The sequence below is a fragment of the Dreissena polymorpha genome, chromosome 8, assembly GCF_020536995.1.
Source record: "Dreissena polymorpha isolate Duluth1 chromosome 8, UMN_Dpol_1.0, whole genome shotgun sequence".
Taxonomy (NCBI): Eukaryota; Metazoa; Mollusca; class Bivalvia; order Myida; family Dreissenidae; genus Dreissena; species Dreissena polymorpha.
The window spans coordinates 42,955,891-42,969,579 of NC_068362.1; the positions used below are offsets into that span (position 1 = coordinate 42,955,891).

At 40.2% G+C, this 13,689-nt stretch overlaps 1 long non-coding RNA gene across 1 annotated transcript; it reads right to left on the reverse strand.

Annotated features, from left to right (window-relative positions):
* Nucleotides 1-7,810: 7,810 nt before the first annotated feature.
* LOC127841729 (uncharacterized) lies at nucleotides 7,811-8,537 on the reverse strand. Its single transcript, XR_008031292.1, has 2 exons — nucleotides 8,449-8,537; nucleotides 7,811-8,402 (listed from the first exon to the last, which is right to left on the reverse strand). It is a non-coding gene; the product is annotated as an uncharacterized LOC127841729 (long non-coding RNA).
* Between the last annotated feature and the right edge of the window lie 5,152 nt (nucleotides 8,538-13,689).

A 13,689-nucleotide genomic window follows, 5' to 3' on the forward strand; every position in this document is an offset into this window, starting at 1 on the left:
GCGTGCGAGTGATTACCCGCGCAGTGTGGGCATTTCGCATTGTTTTTGCATACATGCGATGCATGGCCGAACATCTGACACTTAAAGCACCGAAGGCTGGCGAATAGTGCGGGCTTAACGCTGTGGCCTAGGATATTGGTTGGCGCGTTTTCGGATTTAAACGTAACTGTTATAAATTTGTTTCTTGCTCCACTATGGACGGCCTCTACATTTGGTTTAGATTTTAGGTCATTCTTTAGCTTCTCGATGTTCGCATTTTGGGGGACATGAATTATGCCTTTGCCTAGTTTTGGTTGTTCGGTCAGTTTAAAGTCGTAGTTACCATAGGAAAAATGATGTGCTTTATTGATCGCGTCTTTTCTTATTTTAAATAGCAGTCCGTATTTTACTTCCTTAAGCGGTTTGGTTTGTTCTGATCCAACGAACTTCACAAAAGCTTCACCAATTGCCTTGGCCTTGTTGCGCGGGAATATCGCCGCTACAGTGCCAAGGCAGAGGGTGAGCCATATTGCCTGTCCAGGGTCATAGTTGTTAGATTGCCTAGCGGACTGAGGCCTGGGAGGTTCATTAGGTACATTCACCGGCTTGTCATTGAGGGTTTGATTGACCTTTGAGGGGGTAGAGTTTGTCTGAGGCGTCGCGTCATTTGTTATCAGAGTGGCCGTGAATTGGGGGGGAGTTAGGGATAGAATCAGGGATGGTATCCGGGCTTGGATCCGAGTTACGCGGGACGTGTTCATTGGGGGTTAGGGGTTCCTTAGGGGTCAACGTGACTGTGTACCGGCGCGGAAAGAAGATTTTTGAATCTTTGGAGTCATCATTAACGTAGCGGTTACATTGGCATACGTTTTCATTGTTAACGTTTTTGTGACACGTTGCATTTTTCCCCTTGTGGGTTGGTCTTATTAGTACACGATCTACGCTGTATTATCGGCGGTTTGAGTCTGTACTTCTAAAGTAGGTCACCTATATTGGAACTAAGAGCGCGCGGACGTGATTGAGATACCGGCAGTTGCGCGGTTGTATTAAACCGGAATGTTACTGGCTTGCTAATGAGGTAAACTAAGAAAAGTTATAACCCAAGTTAATTTCTGAAATCTGGAGGTACAGTCAATGTACTTCTACCTAAAACTAGTTTAACTGTTTAACTGTTGAGAAAAAGGATTAGTTCAATGGGTTAAAAGTGGTAAACAATGTTAGATTTGGCACTTGGCAAGACTTACTACTTCCGCGACCCTTCTTTGTTCTCAAAATCCACCCACTTTATCACACTTCAGTGAGATTAAACCACTAATTAAATCACTGATTAAATCACTAATGATATTGATCCGACTTGGGTTATCCTAGTAATTTCTGACAGATTTGTTCCTAAAGACACTGTAAAAAAGTAAAAAAAGAAAGAAAACTATGATCCTATTGATTTGAATAATTCTTATCTTCCCTTAATTTCCTAACACTGATTCACTTGGAGCTTATTGCTGTTAGAGCACTTTCCCCGAAGTAGGACTTCAGAGGATAGACCCTGACTTAAGATTGAGCTTGTTACGAGATTTTCTAAGACTCTATGTTGAAGAACGCGGTTGTAAGATAAAAATTAGTTAAGCTAATCCAATAATCCGATTAACGTAAGAAACACGTCCGTTTGCCACGAGATTAACGATCCGAATGACCTGTGTGTGTGTATTTCAGAGTTTATTTACAGGTCCTACTGGCCTCTTCACGAGGTTATAGTAGCCCGACCTGCCCCTATGACCTTTCAGGGAAGAAAGATTAATTTAGAGCCAAAGTAGGTCAAATTTACCCCGGCTTCCCGGGTATTCGCCAAAGAAAAAATTTAGATCCAAATAGACCAGTGCACGGTGGCCAATGAGATCGTAATGTGCACTGGTAGTTAGACAATCTCAAAAGACAAATTCATGTCTGAACGCAGCACCGCTGCAGCACACAGCTCCGCCTTTATAGCACACTTGTTGTCATCAGCCGTCGTCTTCATCCCCGAGACGGTTTCCCCAGCGCGTTGAGCGCACTAGGTACCGCCGCCCCGGGGTCCCTCTTTAAAGCCACCCCCTCGATGTTCTTGGGTTCCCCCCGGCGCAGAAGCGCAAGACCAAGGTCCGTCCCGTATGTCCCCCACACTGGTGGTCTTGCTGTCCCGCCGTCCCCGGCCCTCTTCAGACGGGACCTCTGGCAGGTCCGGGCCGGCGAACTCTCGACGATAAACAGCGGGTGACAAGTCCGCTGCATCTTGGAGAAGACAGCAATCCCAGCAGTGTGGAAGACGTCCGGCTCGAGGGTGACGGACTCTGCTGGATTAGCAGAGCCACCCGCAGAAGTTCCCCTCTATAAGGAAATATGTACAGGTGAGAAAATCTTCTGCAGGCGACTCTCGCCTCGGTCGCGACGCGCACGCTCCAGCAGCTGACCGAGTCGAATGACCTGTGTGTGTTTCAGAGTTTATTTGCAGGTCCTACTGGCCTCTTCACGAGGTTACGGTAGCCCGACCTGCCCCAGTGACCTCTCAGGGGAAAAAGATTAATTTTAGAGTCAAAGTAGGTCAAATTTACCCCGGTTTCCCGGGTATTCGCCAAATACTTTAATTTTTAAGAGAGTTCATTGCACGTTGGCCAATGAGACCTTAATGTGCTACCTAAAGGTGGTGATGAGGAGCGGATCCCGCCGAGTGTAACGCACATTACTAATGTACAAGACACTCAACGCGACCCACATCCCAACACCACCCGGTACGTAGGACCCGGAACACACACACGTATCGCTCTCACACCCCCACTCATTACTGGTGGCGCGTATGAGAGCGCCACGCCCGTGTGTTCCGGGTTCCTTGATGGTGATCTGTGTATGGTTGTGTATAGTGTGTGGTATGTGATTGTTGTGCATTTGTCTGGAGCGGAAGAGGAGGTTTCTGTCGGTAATTTACGGTCGTCGGCCAGTCGTGAAGGGTTGTATATTGTTGCAGTTCCCAGATCGCAGAACCCGCCGCCCCCGCACAAGCGCACCCACGCCGAGCGAGCCCGAGCCCCCCCCCCCCCCCGCGCCCGCATACGGCCCCGGCCCGAGCACCTAACCGCTGAAGACCCCCGAGACAAGCAACCTCATCCACCCACTTGCTGCGCGCGACAACAAATCAGTCGAGAACCAACCATGGAGCCATCCAAAGCCCTACCCAGAGTCACCATCGTTCCTTCCCACCCGCCTGCCAAACATCCAGACCATGTATCAAGCTGGGATGTATTAATTTTGCTGTTATGTTGTATTTGCTATTATAGTTGGATAGGTTAAGTAAATAAGTGATCTAAAAACTCCGTTGATATATCATATGATTTATTTATGTTTGATGTTAATTTGTAAAACTCATAGTATTATAGATTATGTCCTGTCTTTTGGCTTTCATTTACCCAAGTGTGGTTGTTGTGCTCTCCGCCCCATAAGAGGTGTTAGTGGGGGTTCGAGCAGGATACAGGAAACGCCCCGATTCCAGAGGCGCCCCTGGTTCGTTTAAGTGCCCGGTGTATAGCACCGATACACTGCACCCCCGTTTAACGTCCCTCGCGGAGGACATATAAGTACATAGTGTTAGTATTGGTGTTTATATACATGTGTAGTTCTGCTGTTTTGTGTCATAACTTGCAGTAACGTGGGCTCTCTCTGTTGTTATTTGGTATATAGTTTGGATGTTATTGCGTAGGGCAGGCTAGTTTTTTTGAAAGATCATGTATACGATGATAGAAGAAGGGGACTATGTTTGTTTGATTGGGCCGAGATGACTAGTTCGTTGGGGGGCAGACAATCTCTTTGTAAATTCTTTCATATTGATGTGTTAAGTGTCTTGTGAGACTGTGGTGTTGTAAGGGCAAGACTAGTTTTGATAGGTCATTTATTTGATGAAAGAAGAGAGGGGCTGAGTTTGAGTAGATTTGGTATTAGGGAGAGCGCACACGTTAGTGTTTCTGGTTATAAAAGCAAAGACAGCATTCCTATGTGTTTGTGTGGTCGAATGACCTGAAAGAGCAGCGCTTTATATACTGATATATATACCACGTGACCCGCTTGCTAAAGACATCACCCTACTATTTCATGTAAACACAATCCTACCGTTTCAAACAGTAATTGTATAATACTGTGGCTATATTATGAAATACATATTGTGCATCATAATAACCGACTTGTATTATTAAATCATCAAATTATGTACATAAAAATACAATGATCAATCCAAAATACACACGCTATTTGCGTGGAACGTACCGAATAGTCGAATGCTTGTTCGCGGGAAATGTACTTTCGTTTTGGTGTAAATAATAGGAAAGAACTCAAAGAATAATGAACCTAAAGGATAAAATACCGGCCAAAATCGTCACATAAGCGTTAGACTTTTACTCCAGGGATCAGTGGTTCGAGCCCAGTTATGGGTTACTTGTTTTTCTTTCTGTAATTTTATTCTTGTTTTTTTTTACAAGAGCTTTTTTAGATCCAATTTTTACATTTATCAATATAAAGCATATAATGACAGACTTCAATACACGCCAACATATGTGAACATATCCCTTTAAGGCACTTGATTAAACGGCGCGAATGCTCAGGCTTGTCTTGGGCTACGCTTGGCGCATATCACACAATGCACAGTTTCGCATGACTCGGCTCCAATCGTGAATGATGCACATAATTTGGCCATTTAGTACGTTATTGCAAGCAAAACACAAATTGTATAACTTCATTGTCGGATTTCGAAGTTTTCTACGATGCTATCGTTTGCAACCAGGTAGCATCACTGTTTTTTCGTGCACTTTTTTTTAGTGAAACTATATCTACCGCGATGCAGGAGGTGTCTTTATACAAACTTTATCTTAGTATTCACTATTGAGCACCCATAGCATACTAACGCATCAAATAACATCGTAATATCTTTTTAAACATCTGAATTTAGGCATTTTCATAGCTAAAAAAGGGATAGCGACGTGTCATACATATCAAGCGACGAATCTTGTGTATCTAATAAGCATTAAGGTGTCATATACATAAACAAAATCATGAAAGAAGCGAGGGTCTCATTAGGAAAATAATTATCATAATTCTTGCGGCCACTTGAATGCATCAGAACTCAAGAGGAAGTCAGCAACACAACGCCTCTGGCTTCGGCTACGCGATCGCTCGACTGATGCGATCGTATTTGTAAATTATTAACCATACCCTATGTCTGTTTTATTCTACTGTTTTCCTTCTATAGCATTTTGCCAATTCGAACTTGTCATGGCAGGAACTGAGCGAACATTATCTGATCCTTGACATAAGCATTAACTTTTTATGAAAGCAAGTCAAATTACACTGAAAAAAACCTGAAAAATTAAACTTGCCTGTTATTAAAATAAAATGTGAAGCAAAAAGCTATGGGACATCAATCCAGCGACCTTTCGTGAATGATAGATATGCGTGATTACAAGCGCTCGAGTTAAGATTCAGTTTTCACGCGCATAGGTAGTTTATTAAAAGTTGCAAATGTGATTCTAAAGTTCAAAACTTGTTACAGAAGTGAACATATTTAGCTTAAAAGCAAATGTGTCACTAATCGTGTTTACATAATTTAAAGTGGAAATGTGTGACACACAGAACACTTAAGTATAAAGCCTATAAAGGTATTCGGAACAACGGCAGCCGGACAATCGGCTCAATGCGTTTTTTTGCATTACCCAACGATCGGCACCTCACAAATTTGCCGACCATACAAATGTGCAATATAATCGGGTGCCAATGTCCTGTCCGACCCATTTGCGGGGTGCCGAATGTCCGGGAATGCCAAAAAAAAACGGGTCACCCACTGGTCATGTTTATTATGCCATTAGTTCAATTAAGCCTGTCTCTGATAAAACGGGCTTTAATGCATGTGCGTAAAGTGCCGTCACAGATTAACCAGTGCAGTCCGCGCTGGCTAATCAGGGACGACACTCTCCGCTCTGATGTTATTTTTTAGTTTAAATGAAGTCTCTTAGTAGCGAAAATCTAGTTTACGTGGTAAGTGTCGTATCTGATACGTCTGTGCGGACTGCATGGCTAAACGGGAACGACACTTAACGCACACTTATTGAGCCTCGTTTTCACTGACCGCGGCTCAATTGTATTTATGAATGCAGCTTGTCATATCTGCATATGGAATGTTAATGCAACAATTCGGAAGCGATACAATCAATCGTCAAGCTCGCAATTTAAACACTGGAAGTCAAGTAGTGAGTAAACAACATCACGCTTAAATGCCAAGGTCAAAATATGTTTATGGCGGGAAATTATATCAGACAGATGCTTTAATCTACTTTAGTAAATACCACGCAATTGATAAATTAAGAGTTATCATTATCAAACCCGTTTACTCCGCTCGTCCTCTCTTCATCGCATTAACGTATGTACTTTAGTCTGTCGGAAACGGATAGCTCAAGTATCAATGACATATAAATGTATATGATATTCGTCTGATTTGTCGTTGAAATAAAAGTTGCTTTGTTTTCGTTGTCGTGTGCACACGCTTGCTCGTCATTCTTATAATGTGAAATCTATGCGACATCTCTTGGTTAATGTTGACAATTAAAACTAAGACTTCGACACTTAGTCTGTTATCAAGTATTATGCAAAATAGATGGAAATCGGTTGTTTTAAAAAAACATGTTGTGTGTCTTAGTATTTTTGCGTTTTTGTTATTGCGGAATTCAGTAATAGATCAATAACCACATGTAAAGCTTTAATGAGCTACAGCCGAACACGTGTCTCGATACGTAAACTATGATTAGATCGTCATCAACTCTTTCGAAACTTGTAAATACATCATAATAACAGACATTAAATCTTTCCCATTTTTTAAGCGTGCAATTAAATAAGTTCTTATTGTCAAGTAAATAGTGAAACATATTAAACTGTCGCATGCATCAAAGACCATTAAGGCGCAGTTACGCTTCTATTTTCTGAACAAGCGAATCATGGCAATAAATAGTTTTTGAAAGTTGTAAGAAATCAAGGTTATTTCATTGCCAACATTTCCGTGAAAAGTGACATGTTTTATTATTTTTATTGTTGAAATCAAAAGCAGTGGATGCTTAATCTAGAACGTCAACGTGATACATCGATTTCAAAGATATGTGAGAATTGTTCTGAGAAAATTGGGTTTAATGCATGTGCGTTAAGTGACATCCCAGATTAGACTGGGCAGTCCGCACAGGCTAATCAGGGACGACACTTTCCGCCTAAACTTGATTTTCGGTAAGGAGAAACTTTATTGAAACTAAAAATACCATAAACGCGGAACGTGTCGTCCCTGATTAGCCTGTGCGGACTGCACAGGCTAATCTAGGACGACACTTTACGCACATGCATTATGCCCAAGTTTCTCAGAACGCGACACATATAATTATTAATGTGATCACAGCTCTGGGGAAACAGACTGAATGAATGTGCGTAAAGTGTCGTCCTTGATTAGTTTGCACAGGGACGACACATTCCGCTTTCATCGTGTTTTCCTCTTCTTAGCGAAACACCATTAGGCGAAAATGTTCGTGTTTGATTAGTCTGCGCAAATGGAACAGACTGATCGGGAACGACACTTTACGCACATGCATTTAGTCCCGTTTTCCCAAAGTTTAGCTCATGCTGTCTGTGTGTCGTGTACACTTGCGCCGCAACAATGATTTCAACACAATCTCTTTGTGTAAATACGCACTGAATTTAGTATCTCTCGGATGTGGAGGTAGTCTTACAACCATCGATGTTAAGAAAATACATTTATCTACCTTTGATTGAATGTTATGAATAACTTATCAAGTGTCTTTTATTGAAAACATGTGTGATTTATTACAATCGAACTCCCGCTTTAGTATCGAAACAGCAATAAAAAAGGGCATCGGAGTCATCGAAGTTCAAAGTGGAGCCATTATTAAATTGAAGATGAGTTTACCTCCTCCGCTTCATTACTTGCGGTCGTCCTCAAACGTACATGGTTTGGCTTCCCTAAAACTCGTGGCTTTGATTTATATCTACGTTTTAATTGATTTGACATAAGTGCGATATCGAACCCCTCTCTGTTGGAAACCGTGGAACAGATAAAACTGTTTGACCCCTCTCTGATGTAGACCGTGGAATAGATACAACTGTTCGAACCCTCCCTGATGTAGACCGTGGAATAGATACAACTGTTCGACCCCTCTCTGATGTAGACCGTGGAATAGATACAACTGTTCGACCTCTCTTTGATGTAGACCGTGGAATAGATACAACTGTTCGACCTCTCTCTGATGTAGACCGTGGAATAGATACAACTGTTCGACCTCTCTCTCATGTAGACCGTGGAATAGATACAACTGTTCGACCTCTCTCTGATGTAGACCGTGGAATAGATACAACTGTTCGACCTCTCTCTCTCTCATGTAGACCGTGGAATAGATACAACTGTTCGACCTCTCTCTCATGTAGACCGTGGAATAGATACAACTGTTCGACCTCTCTCTCATGTAGACCGTGGAATAGATACAACTGTTCGACCTCTCTCTGATGTAGACCGTGAAATAGATACAACAGATTAAGCAATTAGTAAACCCAGTGGTTATCTTGTCCATTTGACAACAGTATCAAGATTGTGACAGATACCGCATGAATTTTAAATACAATCTTAGCGCTTTTATCACAGATAGTGCATGACATTGATAATGAAATTATGTATTTGGTATTAAGTTAGTTAATGTGTATTGATATGCGTTCTTATAAATTAGTCATCGACCTTAAGATAAATGTTCGATTTAAAAGTGGTTCTTTTACGTCTTGAATCATAGATATGATTTTTGCCACAGGTGGTTAGCGTGTGGCTATGATATTAATTAGTGAAAACATCAGTTTGAATGATAAATAATCATATTATAACGAAAAATTAAATTTTATGAAAAAAATACTATCAAATATATATTTATCGGTGGAACACGATGTAAGTAGTCGACGCCTGGTCACAGTCAGTCGAGACAGGAACCTCGTCGAAACATTGAGCTACGCTCTGGGAAAACTGGACTTAATGCATGCGCTTTTAGTTTGGAGTCGGATTAGCCCGTCCAAGTCTGATAAGGCTTTTCAGAGACGCCAATTAACGTTTTTATGGAATTTTGCGTTTAAAGGCAGTCTTTTCTAAAAGACAAGTTTTTGTAATCGCAAAGTATCGTCCCTGATTATCCTGTTCAGACTACACATCGTGAAACGCTTTTTAGATCCTGAAAAGTTACTTAATGCTTGTACTCTAACATGCTTACACCAATGTTTCTTGAACAGGGTTTTCCTACAGTAATTAACCTTCGTATAGCACTTTTTGTTGTGGTTAGTTTTTATATAGCATAATCATATTGGGTAGTGTTAACTGATCTTTAATATTTCTGTTTTTCGAAAAGAATACCCAATATGGCTAACGCACTTTCCGAAGAACACAGACGATCAGGGAAATTGTTACGCCACTTTAATATACGTCTTATGAGCAAACTTTGAAGGACATATTAGTATTGCGTAAGTCTTATTAGGTCAGAATCATGAGTAGTGTGCTAACCATCTTAAGCAATAAGTTCAATGTTCATCCCAAGCAATACCTTAATATTGAATATAAAAAGATACACATTTAAAAATGCGTGATCCTGAAAAAGAAACTTGAAAACACATTAATCAACAAAATATTAAGGTAAATAAAATAATATTAGATGCCGGTATATGAACAAAATATTTGAATAACATACACGTATACAGATGAGCCGCTACTTAGCTGAGGGTAGTTGCAATGAAAGCTACAGTGTCAACAAATCAATTAAATTGAGCATGGCTCTGGGAAAACCGGGCTTAATGCATGGTGCGATAAGTGTCGTCACAGGACTGCACAGGCTTAACGCATTGTGTGTTTAGTGTCGTCCCAGGACTGCACAGGCTTAATGCATTGTGCGATAAGTGTCGTCCCAGGACTGCACAGGCTTAATGCATGGTGCGATAGGTGTCGTCACAGGACTGCACAGGCTTAATGCATGGTGCGATAGGTGTCGTCACAGGACTGCACAGGCTTAATGCATGGTGTGATAAGTGTTGTCCCAGGACTGCACAGGCTTAATGCATGGTGTGATAAGTGTCGTCCCAGGCAGGCTTAATGCATGGTGCGATAGGTGTCGTCACAGGACTGCACAGGCTTAATGCATGGTGTGATAAGTGTCGTCCCAGGACTGCACAGGCTTAATGCATGGTGCGATAAGTGTCGTCCCAGGACTGCACGGGCTTAATGCATTGTGTGTTTAGTGTCGTCCTAGGACTGCACAGGCTTATCAGGAAAGATGCTTTTTGCACAGATTGGATTTGTTTTTAAATAAAAAAAATCATAAAAGCGGAAAGTTTAATCCCTGTCATGACAAGGATAAGTTGGGCCGACACTTCATGCTCTTGCATGTAGCCCAATAATCCCATTTATGTGAATTTTATATGGAAGTCTCTAATCAAAATCCTGTCCTGGGGAAAGTGTCGTCCCTCGTTAGCCTGTGCGGAATGCGTAGGCTAGTCCGGGACGACGCTTTACACACATTATTACGCCTTTACTGACAGAGCAAGGCTAGTTTTTATACCTTAACGGTTGATTTCATTTTAATGTTTCTGCTATTTACAAATCAAGCAAGTAACATTCAAATAGAATATAGTATGTTTGGCTTTGTTGTGATATCTCATAATGTCCGTAAACCCAAATAATGCCCACAGTGACATTTTAATTGAGCATTTCAAGGAATTGAAACACACGTACATTTTTTTGTCTAAACAATTATTTTGTTATGAGTGATAACAGTAGATATTATCAAATGCTAAACCTTGCCCCTATTCAGTATTTTTACATAATAAAAACAATTCTAGCCCTGTGCTATATAATGCTTATATTCAACCATTTATTTTTCTCTAGGTTATAGGTTGGTGTGCTATTTTAAATTAATTGATCAATCAGATATTTATCAATCTACTTTTTCTTTTAATTAGGTAAATAAGTCAACTTTCCTGTATCAATTTGTAAAGAACGCCCACTATCTTCATTCGGTAAAATATTTGCGATAACTTACTTTAATAATGAATTGCATAAATCATAATTCCCAACAAGTGTTTGGTTCTAAAAAAAAATTATGAGGAAAACTTTACTGCTGTCACTTGCTTTCTTAATGAATTGCAAAACTCAACATCTCCAAGTGTTTTGTATCTATTGCTTTTTGTCCCCTACCGGTGAAACTGGAGGGGACTTATGGTTTGCGCTCCATCTGTCAGTCTGTCTGTCAGTCTATCTGTCAGTCCGTCACACTTTTCTGAATCCTGCGATAACTTTAAAAGTTCTTCATATTTTTTCATGAAACTTGCAACATGGATAGATGGCAATATGGAGACTATGCATGTCATTTCATTGTGTTCCTACGTCGAGAATTCTGGTTGCTATGGCAACAAATATAAAACATACTGACAATGGTGGAGTTTCACCGGTAGGGGACAATATTGCTTGGCAATCTCTTTTTATGTGGGGATCTTTACAAGTGAGCAACCAAAGAGTTTTACTTGTATCAAATAACCACAGCTAGAGTTCTTTCCTTATCAGTGTGACTGTTATTATTTGTGTTTGTTTTAATGTAAGATTTTATGAATGAAACAATGTTGAGAAAAAGTTTGAATTGTTTATTTGAGCCTGGCTCTGTGAAAAACTGGGCTTTATGCATGTGCGTAAAGTGTAGTACCAGATTATCATGTGCAGTCTGCATAAGCTAATCAGGGGCGATTCTTTCTCAGGCTCTTAAATCATATATTGTTATTTGTATAGGGTGTAAACAAAATTGGTATGTATACCAAAAGGAAAGATATTATGGTACATAATAAGTTATAAATATATATTTGGTACCAAAATCGTGTTTTGCAGATATATTAAACATGCTGTTTTATAGTATAAATATTATATGTGTGTCATGTCATATTTGTTTATTGTATGTTTTGTTACAAAATCAAATAAATTGTTTTGTTTGTATGGAACCAAAAAAAACAACACACGACTGTGTGTTCAGAGATGTGTTCTGATATAGGTGGCCGTACGCTAACCCTCTGTCCATCATCATGTCTGTTTGTCAGTTCGAAGGTCCGTCCACAAATTTGTCCACACAATTTGTCAGACGGGGAGGGCTTTAAACTAAAATGTCTTGACAACAAAGCTGATAAATATTTGTTCTAAATATGTTTAATGTATACATGTTATAACTTTGTGTTTGAAGTGGGAAATGATTTAATATGCTAAAAGTTAGTATTATCAATACATGTATTATATTCCTAAGTATTCAAAACAAACAAAAACTTCGACAACAAAAGGGAAGCGTATATTTGTCATAAATGAATGTGGATGTTTGAATTTAAATGGCGTTTATGTATGCATTCCACTTGACTGTGTACTAATCGAATCACTGTTGATACATGCCAGTGTACATATCCCAAACAACCTTAATTAACATAACCACATAGTCACATAGTTTCAAAAAGTCACTTCCATTTAGTTAGCTTCATAATATCTTAAACGTCTTGAGTGACATCGACCGCTGGAAACTGCGCGTTTAAGTTTCCCGCGCACTACGTTATCAGCAGACGCCGCTATCACGGCATGGGCGTTAACAACCTCCATGTAGTTTCTATAGGCCGCGGTTTCGCAGCTAGTGACGTCATCGTGCTGGTAAAACACCAGCCGGTCCGTGTCCACCAGAAGTCCCGACTGAATAGCTTTTGACACATCCGCTGTATTACGATATTTGACGACCCAGCGGGATTCAACACGTGGTCGCGATGACCGGATATCGTGGGGATCGAACTGGATCATTCGCACCGGAACGTTGAGTTGAGTCTGTATTAGGTACTGCACCTGTTCGTGATTTTATAAGAAGTGGTTGTAGTAGGGGTAGTAGTCATAGCAGCAACAGCAGCAATAGCGGTAGACGCAGTAATAGTAGCATTACTGGATATGCTGGTTGCTGTAGTAGAAGCATTCTTAATTTATTTTTCCTCATAATTAATATTAGAAGTAATACTAGCATTAGCAACAGTGGTTATTGCAGTTATTTCTATCGTATACAGAATTCTTTTCTCTTACGCAAGATGAAATTTTTAAAACTGAACTCTACATAAAAACGCTACAAATCGGTATAAAGTAAGAGCATGTCAACCTAGATTATAAAACTCCAAACGTTCGGAGCGTTAGGATCGCCGGCTACTTTCATACGCCTTCATTCCTTATTTACTTTCATTTTTAAATCCTTTTTTTCTATCGTATACAGAATTCTATTCATCTAAGCAAGATGTAGTTTTAAAAACTGAACTCCAATTATAAACGCTACAAATCGGTATAAAGTACGAACATGTCAACCTAGATTATTAAACTCCAAACGTTCGGTGCGTTAGGATCGCGCGCTACTTTCGTACGCCTTCATTCCTTATTTACTTTCATTTTTATACCTTTTTTCTATCATATACAAAATTTTATTCTTCTAAGCAAGATGTTGTTTTAAAAACTGAACTCCAATTATAAACGCTACAAATCGGTATAAAGTACGAACATGTCAACCTAGATGATAAAATCCAAACGTTCGGAGCGTACGCCTTTATTCTTTATTTACTTTCATTTTTAAACCCTTTTTT